General features: G+C 38.1%; 1 long non-coding RNA gene across 6 annotated transcripts; it reads right to left on the bottom strand.

Annotated features, from left to right (window-relative positions):
* Positions 1 to 6105: 6105 nt before the first annotated feature.
* LOC309660910 lies at positions 6106 to 24462 on the bottom strand. Of its 6 annotated transcripts, XR_014263702.1 has the most exons (5): positions 24169 to 24462; positions 16674 to 16725; positions 7174 to 15914; positions 6701 to 6782; positions 6106 to 6501 (listed from the first exon to the last, which is right to left on the bottom strand). It is a non-coding gene; the product is annotated as an uncharacterized lncRNA (long non-coding RNA). The 6 variants fall into 6 exon arrangements; XR_014263700.1 differs by having other exon boundaries at positions 6701 to 15914; XR_014263701.1 differs by having other exon boundaries at positions 6106 to 6782.
* Positions 24463 to 24505: the final 43 nt, after the last annotated feature.

Raw genomic sequence — 24505 nt, 5'->3', positions numbered from 1 at the left:
TACTGAGGATTAGGGCTTCAACATATGAATTTGGGAGGAACACAGTTCAGCCCATAACACTATGGAAAGAAAAGCTTGTCACAAAAGATATAATAAAATCTTTTTGCACAATGACAAAAATAATTGGAAACAACTAGCTGTCTATCAGCTGGATATTAGATAAATTAATTATAGTACATTCATTCAATAAACAAATAGGCATCTGTTAAAACGTATAAGGTAGATCTATGTTTGCTGATATGGAATGAAACCAAGATGTTCTAAGTTAAGAAGAAAAACAATGTAGAGAACACTTTGTTAAATATGTTCTCTTCTGTGTTAAAAAAAAAAAAGTATAGTATGTGTTTCTAGAATAAGGCAGCAGAAATCTGTGAGCAGGGCTTCTAGGATGGGAAACAGTTAAATGCCTTTTAAATACGTACCCTTTGATACAGTTTTAATATTTTACTGTGTTCACCTATTGTTCTTACAGTTATAAAAATTTGTTAATAATAATGCATTTTAAAAGACTTTTAAATCTTTAAAAATACTAAAATGTTCGATTATATATAATCATTAGCAACCGGGCTAATTGCAGGTAGAGCCATTTTATGTTTATCCCAAAATTGTATCTAATCTGCTCTGCCTCTGGTTACTCTGCTTATGACGCCCTTGGGTCCGCATCAATTTTCCTGGTAGGACTGGAAGCATCTTTGAGGGTAGGGATAGTGTTTTTAATGATCTTGGGGAAACAGGTATGATACAAGGTTAACTGAAAAAAGCAGAATCAAAATTGCACATAATCCATAACAAGCTTACAAAAATGCATTAAAAGGATGGCATAAATGACACAAAGCCTTAATGTCTCCTCTGATTGACAAAAGTTATAGATGAGTCCCTCCCTCCCTTATATTTTTCTATTCTTTCCAATGTTTTAAATGAGCATGTTTACTTTTAATGTCAGAATACAGAAATGAATATAATACAAACAACCTATGGCAACTGTATTTTATAAATGCATTTGAAAGGGGATAAAAGGAAATATATCAAAATGTTGCCACTGGCTGTCTTTTGGTGGTGGGACTGTGGCTGATTTGGGGGAGAGGGGAGCTACTTTTTTCTCAAAATTTTAACAAAACTTTTTTCCAAATTTTGTATTTGAAAAACAAAATTAAGTTTTTCTTAAAGATTTCAGTTTAATTAATATCAATCACCATTAGATCCATCATTTCAGAGCTATATCCAGTCTCTCGGAAGCCCCAGCCTACTGCACAGACATATAGAGTCCTGGGATGCTTCCTGTACCTGTAGCTGGAGACTTGCGCCTTCATCTCCTGCCACGCGGTCCCTTCCTTCTGACATGGGCCTTTCCCAGCTTGTCAGTAAGAAGCCATTCCAGTGAGTTCTAGCCAACTTCTCTTCTTTAGACCACCAAGCCCCTGTTGCACTTCCTATAGGACATACACACAGGACCGTCTTCACTTTGGCTAGGCCGCCCTAGCTGCCAGATCTTTTTAAAGTCCACATAGTTGCTAGAAAGTTGGGGTGGGGGGGATCTACCACATTGGGCATTTTCCTGTTCCGTGGCCCTCTGTGCTCACAGTGAGTCTGTGTCCATTCCCAGAACTTTAAGTTTGCATTTTTGGAGCACGTTCTTGACTAAAAGAATAAGGCATCAGGGACTTCCCTGGTGGTCCAGTGGTAAAGAATCCGCTTTACAATGCAGGGGACGCGGGCTCGATCCCTGGTCAGGGAACTAAGATCCCACATGCCACGGGGCAACTGGGCCCGCGCGCCACAACTAGAGAAGAGAAAACCCGCACTCCACAACTAGAGAGAAGCCTGCACACCGCAATAAAGAGCCTGCGTGCCACAACAAAAGATCCTGCATGCCTCAACGAAGATCCTGCATGCCACAACTGAGACCCAACACAGCCAAAAATAAATTAAATAATAAGAATAAGTCATCAGATTGGAATACGGGTGCTACTTACTGTGCCCTTTTTTTCAAGGTGTGGAGCTCTCTCCCCTAGAGGTGATTCACTGATGCCTCATACATGAAAAAAAGAAATGCTTGGACATACACAAAGGCATAGGATAACAGAAGAGCTGAGAAGAGGAAGAGGCATAAAAGAAAAAGGGACAGATAGGACAGAAATTAAAACATGAGGAAAAGCAGAGTGGGGGAAGGATTAAAGGAAAGAGAAAAGGTACAGGTGGAGGTAAACAGAGGAAAACAATAATTAAGATGTACTGAGGTCTTAACATGTATTATAAGTGCTTTACATGAATTGTCATGTGTAATCCTCACAACTACCATATGTGGAAGGTTCTACTGTTTTTCCCACTCGACGGGAAAAGGAAAATAATGTTTAGAGTTATTGACTTATCCAAGGTCATAGAGCTAGTGAGTGGAAAATCAGGGATATAAATCTATGTCTTCCTCATCCTACAACCTGTACTTAACCTTACACTGAAAGACAGCTCTCTGTCATCAGTTTATGTCAACAAACTAAATGCCGAATATGTGCTATTGACCTCTGAACAGGAGAGAAAGGTGACAAAGAAGAATGTAGGCCACTCCACAAACTATATGTGTCCAAATATAGAGTACTTCAGTTCCTTAGATTATCTTTGGAAAAGAAACAGTTTAGGTAATGCGAAGATCATAGTTTACTCCAGTAGAAATGTGGAGATAAGATGTACACAGTGGTCCATAATGGTTCTTTGCAAAAGTTCCAGGCAGGTAAGAGCCTTCCATTTCCTAGACATACCTGTGTATCGCTTACCTGTTCTTAATAAATATTGCCAAGTCAACACCAACTCCAATCAAAGGCTCTATTATGAGCTAACTTGCTGAATGGTGCGGTGAATACGGCCCAAGGGAAAGGTGTCGACTACTATCACAGACAACTTGACTTAGCTGTTTGCAACATGTAGTGAGGGAAAGTATCACAAGTTTCTGGACTGGAAAGGAACAATAAGTTTCCTGTAAATTGTCAGGCTTACATTCATCGTACTGATGAAATCAGGCCGGTGATTGCTTAATCTCTGCCTACAGAGAAGGGAAAAAAGTATTTAGGGAAGTATCAGTTCTGTTTCCTTCCTTCCTCATAAACCCAGAACACGGTACAAAAAATTTCCCCAGGTACATAAGGCAACTCCCAGGAATTTTTAAAATGCTAAGAGCTATGTAGGCAGAAAGAAACAAGAGTGTCATATATACCTCTGATTTCCATTAATTGACTAATAGCTGGGTTTGGGGGGAACAACTTGTTTAATACATAAAACATTGGCCTGAGTTCTAATTCCATCTCTGCCACTAACTACCTTTCCATGGGACCTTAGGCAAATCAGTGGCCCACTCTGGGGCTTCAGTTTTCTCATCTGTACAGACACTTTTGAGAGTGATAAGGGGTGATAAATAATTAATACATATTGATTAATCTATGACACATGTAAAAAGGACTCTGTCAGGCAAGTGCTTCTCTGTTATGGGAAATCAGTCACCAACAACCCAGATCAAGAGTTAATTGACCTTCAACCAATAATTATTTTCTTTATAACTAGTTTGTGATTCGTTCCAGTCGCTTTTCCTAAAATGTCTCTACCAGGATGATTCTTTGGATGACTACAGATTTTTTCCCTTATGTGCAAGATTGTAATAAAACATTGGCATATGCTTGTGATAGAACTGTTTGAAAAGTATTCTTTAACAATAGAGAGACAGTAAGGCAAAGTGGGTAGGAGTGTGGACCCAGTTTCCTCACCTGTAAAATAGGACAGTGAGTCTCTACCTCACAGGATATCCTGAGAATTACATGTTATATAGAACTTAGCAAAGAGCCTGGCACAGGAAACACTAAATATTAGCTGTTACTTTCACCTATAAAATGAAGAGATTGGACAAGATGCTTTCTTTGGTCTCCTCCAGTTCACAGTCTCTGGAACTCCAGAAATAGCACCTTGAAAGACTTTTTTTTTAGGTTAATTCTACAAATTAATTTAACTGGAGAAAGGAGGGACTTGGATTTGGCTGTTAAGTGACAATATACAAAATGACAGTGGCTGAAGCAAGATAGAGGTTTTCTCTTTGTCTCATGGTATTAGTTATCTATTGCTGTATAACAGAGTACCCCAAAACTTAGTGGCTTAAAACATTTGTTTCACAGTTTCTGAGGATCAAGCATCCCAGAGTGGCTTAGCAGGTCATTCTAGCTCAGGTTCTTTCATGAGGATACAGTGAAGCTGACAGTCTAGCCACATAAAATAAAATAGTAAGTCATATGGACCAAGTCTGCAGGGAAATAATAAGTAAGAGATGGTTGTGAAATACTTACCAAATGTAAATGTCCAATTTGAGTCAGCTTTAGGATGGGTCGAAATAAAAGGAATGCTATTATTCATGAAGAATCACAGACTTACACATGTTTAATCTTGCCTGTCTCTAACTGAACATTCCTGAAAAATGATATCCCTTTTTTTTTTTTACACACAACTTAATACTTCTATGATCTTCCTCTCCAAACGTAGGGGTAAATTACGCATTGATGATAGCCATCAGTCATTGAAAGACTAACTGTATACCAGGCACCACATCATCTGACAACATTGTGAACTAGGTTCTGCCAACCCAGTTTTACCGACGAGGGGATCAAAGCTCAGAGGTACAAGTTGAATTTGAAGCCAGATCTCTCATTTTCACTGTACTGCGATGCTCTTTCCCTCTTGTGCAGCATCACACTTCACTTTCTGTTAAACACAAGTCCTACCATATGGCCTGCCTAGAGCTTCATCAGTGAAAAGGGGTGCAGACAGTGGGAAATAATATGTGGCAGAACAGGAGACAGAACACGTACTGCTTCAAGGTTCTTAGCTAAGTGCTTGCTCTCAGCTAAATTAATGAGAGAAGCTCTGAAATAATAATTAAGAGTTAATAAACTGTATGGTGCTGACAATGTAAGTACAATAAGACTTCAACCAGAGAGTTCAGATGCCAAGGGTATGTGAACTAGCCCCATCCCTTACAGTGTTCTTCAGATTATAGCCCTCTGGGAACCTGATTAAGAACACATCCCATCCTTTTTTTTTTTTTTTAATTTAATTAATTTATTTATTTATTTATTTTTGGCAGTGTTGGGTCTTCGTTTCTGTGCGAGGGCTTTCTCTAGTTGTGGCAAGTGGGGCCACTCCTCATCGCGGCGCACGGGCCTCTCACTGTCGCGGCCTCTTTTGTTGTGGAGCACAGGCTCCAGATGCGCAAGCTCAGTAGTTGTGGCTCACGGGCCTAGTTGCTCCGCGGCATGTGGGATCTTCCCAGACCAGGGCTCGAACCCGTGTCCCCTGCATTGGCAGGCAGATTCTCAACCACTGTGCCACCTGGGAAGCCCACATCCCATCCTTTTAAAGATCTGATTTCTGAGACTCACCCTTGGAAATTTGATTCAGTACATGTGGGGCAAGGTCTCAGACCTGATACACGATTCCTATGTAACTAAAGTTTGAAAAATACTATCCCAGTTTTTAACTACACATCCATAATTAAAACTGATTCTCAAACTTCATAAGGTGGTTGTAGAATTCATGGAACTCATGGTATCATTTGGAAAACACAATGACATGATACACTAAATGTAATATAGCTAAATTTGCATGATAGATTACTACATGAATGATACAGAAATGAAACAGACTTCAGGAATAAACAGAGCGAAGCTCAGATTTCTCCATAATTATGCAACTATGGGCAAGTTCCTGAACATTTCTGAGCCTTAGTCTCCACTGCAGTAAAATATCGATTATAATACCCTGACAGGTTATTGTGGAGATTGAAGATTATACATATAATGCTTGGCATATAGTAGCCATTCACTTAATGACAGGTATTTTTATTATTAAACATTTAACACTACACAAAATAGGATATAAATAGACTCTAGTGTTAAGAGATATTAGAAGCCAGAGGTTCAAAATGGTCTGAGCCATTATAGTGGTTCAGCATACCAGCATGGGAATCAGATTGTCTGGGTCCAATCCCAGCTGATCTACTTTCTCACTTACTACCAGCAGAGTAAATCAGAACTTCCTTTGCCTTCTGGGAATGAGGTGTTTTTTTTTTTTAAATAAATTTATTTATTTATTTTTGGCTGTGTTGGGTCTTTGTTGCTGTGCGCGGGCTTTCTCTAGTTGTGGTGAGCGGGGGCTACTCTTTGTTGCAGTGCGCGGGCTTCTCATTGCGGTGGCTTCTCTTGTTGCAGAGCACGGGCTCTAGGCGCACGGGCTTCAGTAGTTGTGGCACGTGGGCTCAGTAGTTGTGGCTCGCAGGCTCTAGAGCGCAGGCTCAGTAGTTGTGGCGCACAGGCTTAGTTGCTCCACGGCATGTGGGATCTTCCCAGACCAGGACTTGAATCCATGTCCCCTGCACTGGCAGGGGGATTCTTAACCGCTGCGCCACCAGGGAAGCCCCGAGGTTTTTGTTAATATTGTTAAGCCACAAGCCTGTTTATTCTTTTGCTAAATAAACTGTAAAATGGAAATAATACAAATTATCTGACAGCATTGTGTGAGAATTAAATGGGACTATACAGGTAAAGAGTTTATAACAGCGCCTGGCACATAACCAAAGTTCTTTTAAAAACAAAAACCCACTCATTTCTATTGTTATTCAACAAACACTGTGTGTCAGAAATTCCAGACTCAGTATATCCAAAAGTGAACTCACCATTTTCTCTGTCCTCTGAGCCTGCCAAGTCTTTGTATTCTCATCACCCTGACTTTTATCACTGTTCATCTAGTCACCCCAGCTAGAATAACAATAGCAAACAAACTTGAGTACAAGGCCCTGTGCTAAGGACTTACGGTATTAAATTATATCTTTTCACAGAATGACTGTATGGAGTGTAGGTACTATTATCATCCCTACTTTACAGATGAATAGACTGAGATGGAAGGGATACATAATTTGCCCAAGGCTATCCCGTTAATGGCAGAGCCAAGATTCTAATGTAGGTAGTCTAGCACCAGAATCTGTGTCTTTTAATGTATGATACAGCCTCTAGAGATTTTAGAGTTATTTTAAAAGCTCTCACTCTCTATCACTTGCATATCTAATAAAATACACAGTCCTCTTAAAGATCTCTAATCCAACCCCTTCTCTACTCACATTGATATGGACCTAGTTTAGGCCCTACTTACCTTTTGCTTGAACTACCAGTCTCCCTGATTGTAGCTTCTTCTCATTCAATCCTTTTGCCAAACCAGCTAGTCAGAAACGTTTCTAACGTAGATCTGGTAACTCTCCCTTAATTAAAAACATTTAATGGTGCCCCAATTTCTACAGAATAGGATGCAAATACTCACATGTGTCATTCAATAAGGTACCTGGTGTAGTACATCACTTACAATATTGAATATATTGCATTTTACTTTTATCCATATGACCATGTCTTTTTCCCCACTAAAGTGAGCCCTTTTTGAAGGTAGGGACACTGTTTTATTCATCTTTATATAACCCATATTTCCCCAGGCCCCAGCAGCCCACAGATACAGATGAGGTCACAATACCATTAATATGTGAATCTAAATGATTCATTGCCCCACCAGCAAGTGCAGAATTTGCAGCTTCAGGAGAACCTCCCCATCATTACTAAGAAGTGCTCTGAATCCCCAGGGATGTTTCTCAAAGGCTCAGTAAAAAAGTCACTCCCTTTATAGCGATATGGCTACCCCAGGTGACAAGTGAGTCACTGTGTCTCTTCCTTTCTTCCCCTGAGCCCTCTATTCTCATATCATCATGAGCTTAGGTGCCAAGGTAGTAAAGAATGGCTTTCTTCTTTGTGACATACTGTTAAAGAGGTCCCAAAGGAAGGTTACTTGAGCATCAAGTATTTAGTGAAGTAGCTTTCAACTCTATTCACTTAGAGCCCCCTAGCTCCCTGGGCATCAGATATGCTCTTGGGAGTCTGAACGAGGGCAAATTTGAGGTACAGCCATACCATCACATTCAAAATCCCTCCTTCACTCCAACAATGGTTTTAGTATTGGTCCAGCTCGTTTCTTTTTCCCTTAAGATGATCTGCCTTGCATAAGTTACCTCAGTAAATTTCGTAAAACTTTTCTGGGGCCACCGTACCAGTATGCCAGATGTACCAAAAGTTATCTGAATCCCAGAGGGCCCACAGGGAATGCCCAAAGTATGCACTCCAAGCTACATTTGTCTCACCCCTTCCCATGCCCCTCACCAACTCCATTGCCTAGAATGGAGCTTTGTGCATACCAGAGCCTCAATCAGTGTATTAAAACATGTAATAACAATTGAAATTTTATACCACTTGAGCAGAGCTAAAATTTATCTGAGGAAAGGAACACAAACTTAGAATGAGACTACCTGATCTTCAGTCAAAACTACACAGAAATCCTGACATTAAGGAAAAACCCAAAACTAAACAAAAAAAATGAAAACAAAAACCATGGGCTCTCAGCTGAGATGGATTTAGCTGCTGCTAAGACTCTGATGATTACAGTATAGGACTACAGTATACATGCACTTATGTCCTCTAGAGGAGTCCTTCAAAGAAATCTGGGTCACAAGTTAGTTGTTCAAGACCACATGCCACACCCTTGGGCTGAAGCAAGAGGAAGTTGATTCACTTTCCTTGTGGCCGATTGCAAACAGAATTGCATCAAGTTCCTATTGACACACTCTTTTAAGAAGACCATTTAGTTATCTTGTTCCTGTAATGCAAATCTGTTAGGCTGATTTAACTTTTCAGATTTTAGCTATATGAGATTTGTTGTTGTTGTTGCTCTGATGACGATGCAGCCTGTTAGGCCACGTGGTATTAGTGGAGAAAATTCACCCAATTGCTACCTAGATTAGGGTTTTAAACACTGGTAGTGTTTTCAGCTTATTAAATAAGCTTCATTTTAAAAGAAATTACTAGATGTTGAGTACTTTCTGGTTTAATGTGAAAATTTAAACCATAATAGTACTGTTACAAATTGCAACTATTAATTGTGAAAATCTCATTCCACTCTTAATGATTAGAATCATGGTATAGTGCAAATGGCCCTTGAATGCATGTCATAGTACTTTGGTTCTACCCTTTGGCTCTTTCACTAAACAACCACATGATCATGGGCAAGCTCCATAACCTTTATGGCAATCTATGAGAAAGCAAATGTAAAAGCGCCTAGCATCACACTTGGCATATTGTATAGGCGTTCAATATTTGTTAAAGTGAAAGTTTCAACACATATTAAACAACTTTACTACTCATGAATTACATACTAAGTATGTATTTGACCCTTCTATTTGACATGTAGATATGGAAAGACTCAGCATAACATTCAAATGAGACTAAGCAAAGTCTCATATTGCCTCTAAATGCAAATCAAATGGCGTAATATAGTGCTTTGAAAAACAACAGGTCACAAGCTAATTGTGGACTGAAATCAGCAAATCTTTTTCATAGAAAATGCCAGAGCAATTTACTCAAAGTGTGAGCAAGGACTGTACCTACTGCCACAAATACCATGCTCAGCAGTGGCAACTGTTACAAGGAACAATTAATGGAGAGAATGTGATAAATAAAACATGAATTGGTTGCTGTCTTCTCATTTGATTTGAAAGATGGTCAGGAAACATCTAGTGTGATATTTTTGAACTTGTGAATTGTAACATTTTAATAAAACTAATACAAACTGCACTTAAACCATATTTTTTAAGCAAAAAGAATAAAGAATGATGAAAACTGTTCAACTGCTGGATCTGGGGTGTAAAATAGTGGCAATAAGGAGAAAAATATTTATTTTAAACAGTAAATTTTGATTTCATGCAAGCCACATTCTAAAGCGAAAAAAAAGAAAGTACACGAGATTATAATGAAGATAATTTAATATGTGGGTTTATTAAACTGCCAATGGTATTTTAATTTTTAATTTTTTAACTTTTAATTATTTATTTATTTATTTTTGGCTGTGTTGGGTCTTCGTTTCTGTGCGAGGGCTTTCTCTAGTTGCGGCAAGAGGGGGCCACTCTTCATCGCGGTGCGCGGGCCTCTCACTATCGTGGCCTCTCTTGCTACGGAGCACAGGCTCCAGACGCGCAGGCTCAGTAGTTGTGGCTCACGGGCCCAGCTGCTCCGCGGCATGTGGGATCTTCCCAGACCAGGGCTCGAACCCGTGTCCCCTGCATTAGCAGGCAGATTCTCAACCACTGTGCCACCAGGGAAGCCCCCCAATGGTATTTTTTAAATAAAAGCTTAAAATCTTCAAAATTAAATCTCCTTGGAAACAACCTGCTGAATTTATTGATAAAGAAAGGGGAAAAATACATTCAAGTTTCCAGTCTAATTTCTTAGTCTTTCCACCATTGTTAGTGATAAAATCTTACTATCATCATTAAAGCATATTGAGAGACAGAAAATGCTTCACATATTTTCTTACAGCATGTTTGGATATGGTGTGTATAACTTTATATCTAATTAATAAAAAAAATATGCAGAGTGCCAGCACAATAGCTCATTTATGTTTTACTACTGCAGAACATTTAGAAGCAATACTCATCACAAGTCTATAAAGATTTCAAAATCCAATTTGATGATAATAAGCTGCATAGCTTTTAGTTTCTTGGATATATGTAGCAAGATCAGTTCGCACAGGATATGTTATGTTGTTTATATATAACTTCACACAAAACTGAATTAGATATATTTAGAGTAGACAATATATTGCTGGGTAATATATGTTTTAAAATGTCTTATGATGAAAAATTTCAAACTAAAATAAGAATAGAGACAACGGTATAATGAACATCACCATGCACCCAATACCAGCTTCAGTAATTATCACCTAACGTACAATATAACAAAATTCTGTTATCCAAAGACATTCTGGTGATTTCACTGAGGTATTGAAACACACAGTGAAAGTTTACTTTTATTAAATATTTAGTACTACTTGGTCAACTATTTTTTTTCCTAGTTGAACAGCAATTGCTATTTGTCAAATAGTTCCAAAGACAATATCTAAGTAATAACATGACATACTTAACTGATATTTTCAGCATTCTCGATGAACTATCTTAACAACTACAGGGATTTATTTCAACATTCAAACACATCTGAAAGTTCCAAAAGGCATTGCTGTCATGGCAGTAATCACCCTAGCTACTACATGCTCCCCAAGTTTTCACAACATATGGAAAACATTAAGATATTCTGAAAGAAATATAGATATTGTACATTTAACTTTTCTGGCACAAACTTTTGTAAAAGCTTTATGGAAGTATAACTGACATACAGTGAACCACACATATTTAAAATGTACAATTTGATCTTTTATAAACACAAGAAGCTTTCACCTGAATCAGGATAATGAATATCCCCACCATCCCCAAGTTTCATGGTATCCTGGGTAAGCCCTCCTTCCTGCTCTCCCCCACCCCTGCCTTTCTGTGGCAATTACTGATCTTCTGTCTCCATATAGTTAGTTTGCATTTTCTAGAATTTCATATAAATGGAATCATTTGTCTGACTTCTTTCACTCAGCATAATTATTTTTTAAACTCATCAATGTTCTGGTATATATCAATAGTTCATTCCTTTTTTATTGCTATATAGTATTCCATTGTATGTTTTCTATCATATACCACTTTATTCACTTGTTGATGGACACTTTGGTTATTTCTAATTTTGGTTATTACAAAATGATAGAGCTACTATGAACATTTATGTAAAAGTCTTTGCATGGACAAATATTTCCTTTTCTCTTGGATAAATATCTAAGAGTAGAATGGCTAGATCATATGGATGCATGTTTAACTTTACAAGAAACTGACAAAGTATTTTCCAAAGTGGTTGTATCATTTTACATTCTTTACACCTGGCAGTATTCTTTGTTCTGAAATCTACTTTGTCTAATAACAATAGTCACTCTAGCTTTCTTTTGATTGGTGTTACCATCACATTTCTTTTTGCATTTTTTTGTTTTTAACGTATTTGTGTCTTATAAGCAGCATATAATTGGGTCTTGCTCTTTGATCCAGTCCAACAATCTCTGCATTTTAACTGGGGTATATAGAGCCAGTAGTTCTCAGCTGGAGGCGGTTTTGCACCCCAAGAAGCATTTGACAATCTCTGGAGATATTTTTAAATGACATTTTAAAAATGTAAACACTATTCTTAGATTGCAGGCAGTAAACTAACAAGGTTGCAGACTATAGTTTGCCAGTCTCTAGTGTATTTCTTTCTTCCTGAAAGACTGGACTTGCTTGAACATTTCTTGCATTACAGATCTGCTAGTGATGAATTCTTTCAGCTTTGGTCTGAAAAATTATTTTGCCTGTTTCTGAAATACTTTCTCTGGGCATAAAATTTTAGATTGACAGGGTTCTTTCTAATACATTAAATAAGTTTGTCTATTGATGTCTCAATTGAATATTTTCTAAAAGAAATCTGATGTCATTCTCATCTTGGAAACAATGCCTTTTTTCCTTTGGTGTTTTTTAAGATTTTATCTTTATCACTGGTTTTAAGCAATTTGATTATAATGTGCTTTGGTGTAGTTGTTTTCATGCTTCTTGTGCTTGGGGTTCATTGATCTCCTTAGATCGGTGGGTTTACAGTTTCTGTAATTTAAAAAAACTTTTAAGCTATTTCCTTAAATAAATTCTTCAGATTTCTTTCCCCATCTCTTAGTCTCCTATTACAGGCGTATTAGACAGTTGTGCACAGCTTACTCATTGTCTTGTTTCTGTGCTTGATTTTGGATAGTTTCTATTGACACGTCTTCACACTCATAAATCTTTTCTTCTGCAATGTCACATCTGCCATTAATCCCACCCAGTGTTTTATATTCTGCACATTGTAGTTTTCATCCCTAGAAGTTTGGTCTATCTTCCATGTCTCTACTTAACTTTTTGAATATATGGAATAGTTACAATATAATGTCTGCAAATTTTAACATCTGGATCAGTTTCAATTGATTTGTCTCCTTACTGTGGGTCCTATTTTCCCACTTATTTGCATCTTTGGTAATTTTTGATTGGATGCCAGACAATGAAAGATTTACCTTTCTAGGTACTGGATATTTTTGTATTCCTGGAGGTCTTTGTTCTGGCACAGTTACTGGGAAACAATTTGATGTTTTCAGATCTTGCTTTAAATACAAGACAAGACAGAACAGTGCTCAGCCTAGGGCTAATTATTCCCCACAACTGAGGCAAGACCCTTCTATGTACTCTATCCACTGCTCTGTGAATCATGCTTTTCCAGTATGTCTCGTGGGAACAGCCATTATTTCCAGCCCTCTTTGAGCTGGGGTCTATTACCTCTAACACTTTCAGGTGGTCCTTTTCTTGGCCTCAGGTAATTTCCTCACCTGCATGCCCTGATCAGTACTCACCTGAAAACTCAAGGGAGATTCTTTCCAGATTTCTAGAGTTCTCTTTCTGTGCAGCTCTCTCCTCTCTAGTACTCTGTGCTGCAAACTCTAGCCACTTTGGTTTCACCAGGCTCTCAGCTCTATCTTATCAAACGAGGGACCCCACCAGGCTCTTCCTGTGGTCCCCATGGCTGTGCTGAGGCCTGGAAATTCTCTCAAGGCAGTAAGCTGGAGTCATCACAGAATTCACCTAGTTTGTTTCCTCTCACTCAGGATTCATGTCCTTTATTGCCTGTTCTTCACTGCCTGATGTCCAGTGTCTTTAAAAACACTGTTTCATATATTTTGTCTATTTTTTACTGTTTCCAGCCTGTCTCAAACTTTTAACCATTATATCCCAGAAAAAAAAAAATTGATGCATTCAAGAAAAAAAATCTGGTTAGAATCACTGGCTTTCTAAGACGCTAAATCTAAAATTGAGTTATACACACTTAATTAAAGAATATGAAATATTACAGCTTACTTTTCATAAACACTAAAGAATGATTATGAGACATTAAATGTATCATCCTCTTGGATGAAATAAGACTGTCCACTGAAAAGCAGAATTAGTGTAGTACTACTCGCTAGTGCTTTAATAGTTAATCCAATTAAAAACAAAGGAAAGAAACAGGGTTAATCGGATACGTAAGAACTGCCCTTGTGTATCTCAGACTGGAATGAACAGACAGCATACTAATCACATTAAATAAAATGTTCCCGATTTTTATTTGTATTGTGTTTATTTGGGATTATTTCTCTATGTTGCATTTAAACATTAGTGAAATTGTATGTAATAACGTTTTTCCCTTACAAAGTAAAGGTATTATTTCATGAAACTTTTATTTTAGTCATAAACCTTCCTTTCTCCATATCAGCTCATTTCTATTGTATTAAAAAATGATCAAGGTAATGGCTTTAAATGATAAATTTATTTGTCATATACCTACAATCACTGTTTTTGCAAATTCCCATCAGTTCACTAAAAAGAAGGCAGTGAGCCTGCCACTACAGTCCACTTTTACACATCAAAAGATGAAGCAACTCAAGATATTTCTGTGAAGTATAACCAGTTTTCTAGAAGATTTTTCACATCACTGATTTCACAGCATCTGTTCAGTTAGGTAAGCTGTAGAGGAATGTAACTTCCCTCTAGTTTTCACTTCCTATATTTTGTTACATTAATTCATTTTCTTCAAATTAGTATGAACTTACAGCTAATGTTTATAAGACAAGTAAAAACTAAAATGGGAAACAAAGCATACCAATACAAAAAGAAATGAAGGGGCTTCCCTGGTGGCGCAATGGTTAAGAATCTGCCTGCCAATGCAGGAGACACAGGTTCGAGACCTGGTCTGGGAGGATTCCACATGCTGCAGGGCAACTAAGCCCGTGCACCACAACTACTGAGCCTGCACTCTAGAGCCCACGAGCCACAACTACTGAGCCCATGTGCCACAACTACTGAGGCCCGTGTGCCTAGAGCCCATGCTCTGCGACAAGAGAAGCCACGGCAGTGAGAAGCTCACGCACCACAAGGAAGAGTAGCACCTGCTCACCGCAAGGGGGGGAAAGCCCACACGCAGCAATAAAGACCCAATACAGCCAAAAATAAATAAATAAATTTAATTAAATTTAAAAATAATAATAAAAAAAAGAAATGAGGGCTTCCCTGGTGGTGCAGTGGTTAAGAATCCGCCTGCCAATGCAGGGCACAAGGGTTCGAGCCCTGGTCCAAGAAGATCCCACATGCCGCGGAGCAACTAGGCCCGTGTGCCACAACTACTGAGCCTGTGCTCTAGAGCCAGTGAGCCACAACTACTGAGCCCATGCACCACAACTACTGAAGCCCACATACCTAGAGCCCATGCTCCGCAACAAGAGAAGCCACCGCAATGAGAAGCCTGCGCACGGCAATGAAGAGTAGCCCCCGCTGGCCATAACTAGAGAAAGCCTGCAGGTAGCAGCGGAGACCCGATGCAGCCAAAAATAAATAAAACAAATAAATTTATTAAAAAAAAAAAAAAAGAAAAGAAATGAGGTGAACAATTCTACACACACAAAAAAATTATTTAGGACCAAATAACCAAATACTATTGTAGCCTATAAAGATTTTCTTACATTCTTCCTATCCTGGATTTACCAAGCTTCAGGCTTAGGTACTGTCTAAGGCCCCTCTGACTATTACTTTCAAACTCAAGTCTTAGCTCTCACACTGGCAATGCAAAAACAGAACCACTCAAGGGAGTGGTTTACTAGCGTGTAAACTTTACACAGTTACACACGTACTGCATCTTACCTTCTCAGTCACAAAAACTCTAGTTGGAACAGGCAGAAATGCCATCGTGACCACCTCTGACATTTTTCTGATGCATAAAAACCTTCAGACGAAGGCATATACAACCGAAGCAAAATTTTGAAAGGAGTATTAGGTGGAAAAAAGCCCTACTTCTATTAAGTTAGCTGGTTGGTCTTTGGCAAATATTTAATTCTCTAGGCCTTAGTTTTCCCATCTGTAAAAACAGGAAGATTAGAGATGAAAAGACTACAGAACACATTTATAATCCTGAATCATGTATATTAGGACACTGTTTGAAAAATATTATTGAAGACTTTCACCTCCTGATATGAATGCAATAAAATGTTTATAAGCTACCACATAAGTATTTTGCCCCACTACCTGGAAAAAAAGTCAAGATTTAATCTAGTCAATCATCTACCATTAAATAGCAGTTTATGGGAAATACACATGATAGAACAGATTGAGTGATAGTACGAAGATGAAATCAGCCAAATCCAGAATATGGGAAATTCAACTAGACAAATGACCCAATCTCTACAACAAATAAATGTCAAGGAAAGAGAGGGGAAGAGAGCTTGTTGAATATTAAAAGAGACATAAGAAATATCAAATGAAATGTATAGATATAGTTTAGATCCCAATTCAAAGAAACAAGCATGAAAAATAATTTTTTTGAGAAAATTAGAAAAATCTGAACACTGGATATTAGATGAAATGACAGCTAAGATTTGCTTTAAAATAATTCTGGCTGAGAGTGGGCTGGGGTGTGTGAAGTGTGTTTACTTCACACTTGTGGCCTGGGTATGTGGCCTGGGTATGAGGAGGGGGAAGGAAGAGAAACAAAACTGGCCAAATATTCATAATGGCTGAAGTTAGGTGTTGGGTTCATTTTACTGTATTCTCTTTGAAAAATTTCATAACAGTAACAAAAAGTATGACCTTCAAATCTATTAACTTTATGTACATTTACCTGATATATCATTAGGCCTTGCTGAAGAAATGGAATTCTCTGAGTACAAAATCTTAAGAAAACAAAAAGACAAAAGTAGTCATTAAAGGCCCAATATAATTATCTAGCAAGTGATACATTCTATATTTATTAAGAAAAGAAACCACTGAAACCTATAAAATTAATATACCCAACTAGCCTCAACAACTATCAACTCATGGACCACCTTTTTCCACCTAAAACCCCATCCATAATACCCCACAAACCCTGGTCTCATATTAGAAATGGCTGTTTTAAAGGCTCATTGGTTTGATTTTGAGTTGCCTTGAAAAGAATTTTTTTAGTCTTTGGAGCAAAGACCATTTCCTACGCTTAAACACACCTAGCTCTATTCTCCACATTTGACAGGTTCAAGATCATACACATATCAATTGTTAAATATACATATGTATATATATAAAATTTAAAACAAAAAAATCCACTTACTACCAGATATTAAGATTTATTATAAAACCATAGTAATTAAGACAATGTGATGCCGGTCTAGAGGTAGACAAAAATCATAATTAGAGACCAGAAAGAGAACCACATCATTGGCAGACATGATGTATAACAGAGCTGCCAAAGACTATTCAATAAATAGGACTAAGACAACTGTTATTAGCATGGGAAAAAAATGACACTATACATCTACCTCAAACCAAACTTTAAAAAAAATCAATTCCAGGTACATTAAGGATTCAAATGTAAAACATTCAGAAAAAAATGAGAGAATATATTCTTTTACTCTGGAGGTTGGGAAGAATTTCTTAAATAAGACATAAAAGAAGACAGGTCATTAAAGGATAAATCTTACTTTCATTAAAATTAACTCCTACCCATCAGTAATAAAAAAACAAATAACAGAACAGTGGACGAAGATATAACAGGCATTTTATTGATACAGAAACAAGAAACACATGAAGATATTCAACTCTCCTTAATTATCAGGAAAATGCAATTAATATGACAATAAGATTCCATTCCTTTCCAACAGACTGGAGAAAGTAAAGTCTGACAATATCAGGTTCGGGCAAGGATGTAGAACAAGAATTCTCATACATGCCAGTAGGACTGTAAATTGGTCCAAGTACTTTAAAAATATATTGGCGTTACTAACTAAACTGAACTTGTGCATAATCCTACCATCTAGCAATTCTAACTGTATTTGTTTGCTAGGGTTGCCATAACAAAAATACTAGAGACTGGGTGGCTTAGACACCAGTTTATTTTCTGAGTTTTGGAGGCTAGAAGTCCAAGAATATAGTTTGGTTTCTTCCCAGGCATTGCAGATGTCTTCTTGCAGTGTCTTCACTGGCCTTTCTTCTCTGCATGCACATGTCCAGCATTTCTCTGTATGTCCTAATCTCCTCTTCTTATAAGGACAACAATCAGACCAGACTAGGGCACCCCCGCCACTCCACCACCATCAAAGGTCTCATTTTAACTTAATTACCTCTTTATTAAAGACCCTATCTCCAAATGCAGTCACATTCTGAGATATTGGGAGGTATTAGGAGTAAGGGCTTCAACATTTGAATTTTGGGGAAACCCAATTCAGTCCATAACACCACCTCTAGGCATATTAGCCAGAGAAACTTTTGCACATGTTTGAGAATGCTAAGTTTAGTTCATAATAGTAAACAATATAGCAGATAACTCAAGTGTGTTGCATTTCTAATACAAAATATTATATGGTAGTGAAAAGGAATGAACTATAGCTACATGCATAAATTTGGATTACTCTTAGAAACAGTGTTAAATGGAAAAAAAATTAGTTACAAAAGAATACAAGCAAAATAACTACATTCATAATAAGGTTAAAAAAAAGCAAAGATACAGTGCATATTTTGGGGATACACCTAGGTAGCCTTATAATAAACTCAACTCTAAAGAAAAGCAAGGTAACGAATAATATAAAATTCATGATAGTGGTTTCCTCTGGGAAAGAAGGAGGGGGAATACATTAAGAAAGAGACATAAGAGACTTAAAAAGGTACCTTGGTATTCTATTTCTTAATTAGGTGTTGGGTATATGTGTTCACTTTTTTATTCTCTTGTGGTATAATAAAAAAAGTATTTGATCTTTGTCCCTGGTCCCTGGTAGAGTTCCTGAAACCTCCTGAATTTGCTGAGTGATAGAAATGTCATTTGTCATTCCTGAGTCCCTTTCAACCACACTTGAGTTTATGCTAATGAGGTGACTCTTGGCGGGTTGGGAGACGCTAGATAGCTTCAAGATAGAAGCTGGTCACCAGAAAAACCAGCCAGGTGATTAGAGTTGTAACTTTCAGGGCCCATCCCCCAATTTCCAGGGAGGGGAGAGGGACTAAAGATTTTCAGTTAAATAGCCAATGATTTAATCAATCATGCTTACTCAATGAAATCCCATAAAAAACCTTGAAACAACCAGGCTCAAGAGGCTTCCAGGTTGGTGAACACACCAATGTGCTGAGAGGGTGGCACACCCAGGCAGGCCATGGAAGCTCTGCACTCCCTGCGTCCCATACTTTGCCCCTTTATAATAAAACTGGAGTAGGTAGTATAGCGCTTTCCTGAGTCCAGTCAGTCATTCTAGAGAATTATCACAGCTGGGGGCGGGGGGGGTGGTGAGCAGTCATGGGAATCGCTGAATTTGGAGTCAGCTGGGTAGAAGTGTAGGTAGCTTTGGGATACTTTAAACTCCTGGCTGGCATCTGTTGTGGAGGCAGTCTTGTGGGGCTGAGCCCTTGACCTATGGGTCTGTTCTAACTCTAGGTGTCAAATTATAGGACATCCAATTGCTGTCACAGAATTGCCGTTGGAACTACATATCTTTAAATGGTGTGTGTGTGCGCGCGCGCACAGAAGTGCGCATGCATCGTATACACTCTTTTCTCTTACTGTATATTATATTTTTAATAAGGAAAAATTCAACTACTGTGTATTTAAAGTTAAAAAAAGAAAAAAATATGAAGTAAAAAAATAGGCATGTCATATATACTTTAACCATAGGGAATAGTCTTAAGTACTGAAAGAGCCAGAATTGCCTGTATTTGGAAATTTATCTTTCAGTCTAATAAGAATGGCTTAATTAATTTTATACACAAAACATTATCAATCTGGGCATTTTCTGGCATATTTCCCAAGAACTTATTTAGAATCTGGCACCCTCAAAGTTGAACTTCATTGCTATTTGCCTCAGTCCTTAAAGAAAACACTGATCAAACTTATCCCCAGGTGGCATTATAATGACAACCATTTGATTTCCTCAAGTTCACAATTCAAGACTTTAATAATAACTCATAAAGAAGGTACAATTCATGCAAAAAAAAAACCCAGAAGCTATAATGCTAATTTCATACATACGTGTACAAAATGTACATTTAATATAGTCTCAAAATAATCCTTGTCTGAAATATTTACTAAATAATAAGAATGAAATAATTTTTGAACCAAAAAAAATGGTCTTTTCACTTCCTTGCTAAGTAGAGCACTCATTTAAATATATTTACCTGAAACTGTTCTTAAAGTTTTTAAATTAAAGCTAGCATTATCTATTAAATCAGTTTTTAATCATGATCATAGTTTATCCTACAGAAAAAGGTATTATTTATAAGGTCACTTTAATATGACATAAATATATGTGTATATAGGTATGTGTGTATATACTATAAATTAATTTATTTATATTATATATATATTTAGAATCCTAGCTGTTTTTTCTCTAAATTATACAAGTCCTTAAGGTTTTCAATCTGGTAAATTTTTAAATGATATACTCACTCCCTGTGAATGTTAATAAAAACTGGCAAAACTTCCGGAATACTTTCAAGAAGAAAGTAAAATAATTAAAATAACTTGAAATGTCGCTGTCTTCATCTTCCTTCTGTTTGGTTAAAGAAATAATAAACTGCTGCAAATTCTATTTCTCACTCTGCTGCAGGTTCATATTTACACAACATCATAGCATATTTAAGGCATAAACAAATGCCTCTTGAAAAAATGTTTTATTGACAACCAGAAATACAAAACAAATCCTTCACAAACTACATTGATAAAAGACTTTATTTCTAGCACTAACCTAAGACTCTCGGTAATATGAATAATTTTCATTAAACTAAAATCTTCACTCTTTAATAACTCTTAATCGTCTATCCAGAAGAATAAATTGTTGAGAAAAGACTTGAGTAATCATTCACCCATGTCTCCTGTTTTTGACTTACTGCTGTCATGGAGCAAGGCAGCATAGATTTTAAAATATCACATAAGAATCTTTTGATTCTTCTCTACATCCTTGAATCTATTGAGAAACACGTATCAAAGGCACAGTTCAGTTAAAAACAACAACAGCACTGGTCTGAATTCAACACTGCCTTTTACAATTGACCCTTCCCATCACACAGCAATTTCTTTTTTACATATATGTTATCATTCTAACTCTTATTCTCAAACTGTTCAGGATTTTACGTAGAAATTTTCTCGTCTATCAAAAAACATCCCCCCAATCACTTTCTAGTTCCTCCCAATCCACCTAAAAAAAAGCAATATCTCTCATACGCTGCTGATGGGAGTGCAGAATGGACCACTCTTTAAAGGCCAACTGTCATTATTTATCACATTTACAAAAACATTTCCTCTTTAAACCAGCAATTCTCTTCAGAGAATCTAAGAGTTACCCCTGCAAATGTAAGAAATGACATTTATTCATTAAAGCATTGTTCCTAATATCCAAAGGCTGGAAAAAACATAAGTGTCCATCTATAGGAGATTGGCTACAAATCTGAGTATATCCACAAAATGGAATATATGACAGCTGAAAGAAAAAAAAAAAGAATGCGTAAGTTTAATTAAATAGTGATAAGAAGGAATATCCAGAATATACTCTTAAGTGAAAAAAAAAACAAAGTGCAGAACAATGCAGAGCATAAGGAAGAATCTTTTTGAAATCCTGCAAGTAAAAAAGGTAGTAGCTTGGGGCTTCCCTGGTGGCGCAGTGGTGGTTAAGAATCTGTCTGCCAATGCAGGGGACACGGGTTCGATCTCTGCTCCAGGAAGATCCCACATGCTGCGGAGCAACGAAGCCCGTGCGCTACTACTGAGTCTGCACTCTAGAGCCTGTGAGCCACAACTACTGAGCCCTCGTGTCACAACTACTGAAGCCCACATGCCTAGAGCCCATGCTCCGAAACAAGAGAAGCCACCACAACGAGAAGCACGTCCACTGCAACGAAGAGTAGCTCCCGCTTGCCGCAACTAGAGAAAGCCCACGTGCAGCAAAAAAGACCCAGTGCAGCCAAAAATAAACAAATAAATAAATAATTTTAAACAAAAAGGTAGTAGCTTGAGGTAAAGAAATGCTTTTTGATTTTGTCAAAGTCATGTAAAGTCTTAGAGTTGAAATTAAAACTATTGTATTTAACTCTTTTTCTATTTCTTAAACTAAATTATAATAAAAGGCTAGGAATACAGGTTTTCCACCATATCTGAAAGTAGAATGTTTCTATGAAACCTTTCGTAAGCCAAAATGGTATAAAGTGAAGAAGCAATTACCATTAATTTATATGGGGAAAGTTTGAGCATTTCCAGACTCAAAAAATAACCTACCAAATCATACCAAATAACACATAAAACCTAAAATAACACTAGCATATAGTAAAAGCAGGTATGATATGATAAACACACTGCCTGGATAAAGTAGAAATAATGTCTGTACAGTATAGTTTCACTTACCAGAATCAACAGGACAGCGAGCGGCACACTGGAAGGCTGAGAGGTGGTGATGAAGGTGTGTTAGGCTGTGGTGGGGGCGTGTGGACACGGGGACGTAGGAGACAGAGGAAGGGGGTCACCTATTAACATCTCACCGTTGTTTGAATCCGTCAGGGCAAGCAGGTCCCTAATGTCTTCACCTTCTTCTATAACTGCCTGCCTCAGTGTCAAATGTTGAGGTTCATCAGCTGTGGCTGATGTGGAAGGCTTGAAATATGACAGTATTGCTTGACTGCTTATCCTGATGCATTTTTCTATCATGCAGTTGTTTGCAGGCACTCAAAACATCCTGCAAGCTTGCCCTAAACCTACATGCCCTTTCAAAATTAAAGTCATACCTCCTCTGCTATCATTGCAGCACTGTCAATTACAGTGAAAATCTCATGCAAGTGCTTCATGTTGAGTTCCTGGAGGGCTTTACTTTTAGGCTGTTCACTACTGTGTTCGGTTTCAATTAGTATTCGAATAGCATCCTTTCCTCTTGCAATGGCATCACCCCTTCATCTGTCAGTTCTTAGTCATGGGATGCCAAAACCTCTTCAACAACATCTTCAGGGTCAAACACTTATACGAATAACCACCTCCTGTAATTATTTTCTTCAGTTCCGGGAACTTTTTGGCAGCTTCAGTATCAGCGGAAGCACTCTCTCCAGTAACTTTTAAGCTAAGAACCTGCCCTCACCAATCAAACCATCCATGACTACCTTCAAATTCTACTGTTGCAACACTTTCATCACCGTGGTCCAAGTGCTTTCTGTTTCAGCTTATTGGAAAGACTGACCGATTTCTCCATAAGATAACTTAAACACCTCGTTTTGTACAACCATCAGTCCACTCAAGCAATAGACTTTCCAGTTTACCCACTGCTGGATGCCAACTGAGACCACTTTGCTACTAACAGAAGCAATAGTAACTTTGGCAGCTTTCAAGATTCTTTCTCTCTGCATGGAAATGGTGGACCCAAGCAAGTTCAACTCACACACAATGCCCAGTTCGTTCACCCCAATCAAAACACTTAAAACTACATCCGGTTTTATGTTAAGCTTTTCTGATACTTTAGGACACTTGCTGACGGATGCACGAAATAAATCGAGATGCAGCACAGATGCTCACAGACATAGTTCCAAGCTATGGGGGCTTGATGCTGAGATGCTGAGTGTATTTCCAGGGAAGGAGCCTGGCTGTGCCACTCAGGCTGCCGGGTCTGCGCGCTGCCTCGGTAAAGGATCCCTGCAAAAAAACCGCTGAAGGCTAAGCATACCAAGTACTATCGCTTTTTGCCGTTTTTTCGTAAAAGTGAAAACCCTCCAGATTTCCTTCAGTTATGAAAACAGGTACTAATACAATACAGGTCTTTTGTAAAAGCGAAGTGGCCTAAATCGAATTTTTGAAAAGTGGGGGACACCTGTATATTAACCTGAAAAATAGTTTGTAACAAAAATGAACTTCTTTGCACTGACTTATTCTGTTCCTAAGAAACGTGTTTTGTTAAAATCATTACAGGGCAGAAATACAAATATATATATATTTAATATACATTTTATATCTATTTAATGAAATGCAGATTTATGTTAAAAATCGGTGAACTTCTAACCTAGAGACACAAGCCTACTATGATTACAAAGAACAATATGGTTCTCTAAAGAAGTAAACAAGGTAAATGATAGCAGAATTGAAAAACATCTCTGTAATTCCTTTACAAAGACTGACAAATTAACGTGCTCACGGGTGTACCAGCGGGGCGGCGAGGGGTGGCGGGGACCGCCGAGCCGTAGGTGCGGCTCAGCGCCACCACCAGCTTCGCCCGGTTCTGATGCGGCTGCTGCGCAAGCTGGAAGGCCTCCTTAATCGGCAGCAGCCTCTTGGCCCCCACGGCGCCAGAACCCGGCCGGGACGAATGTGTCCGCTCTCGGCTGTATTTGGCTCGACTGACCACAGCCAGATTTTCAGCAGACAAAATTCACACTCCGGTCAGCCGGCCGCGGACAGCCGAGGGCGTGGTTACCGCCAGAAAGCTCAAATAACTCTCGCGGGAAAAGGCAATACCGCGAGACGACCGCGAG

Source organism: Balaenoptera physalus (genome assembly GCF_965194825.1).
Source record: "Balaenoptera physalus genome assembly, chromosome: 5".
In the NCBI taxonomy this organism is placed as follows: Eukaryota; Metazoa; Chordata; class Mammalia; order Artiodactyla; family Balaenopteridae; genus Balaenoptera; species Balaenoptera physalus.
The sequence above is the reverse complement of the archived record's forward strand: the minus strand, read 5'-3'. Positions and strand labels throughout refer to the sequence as shown.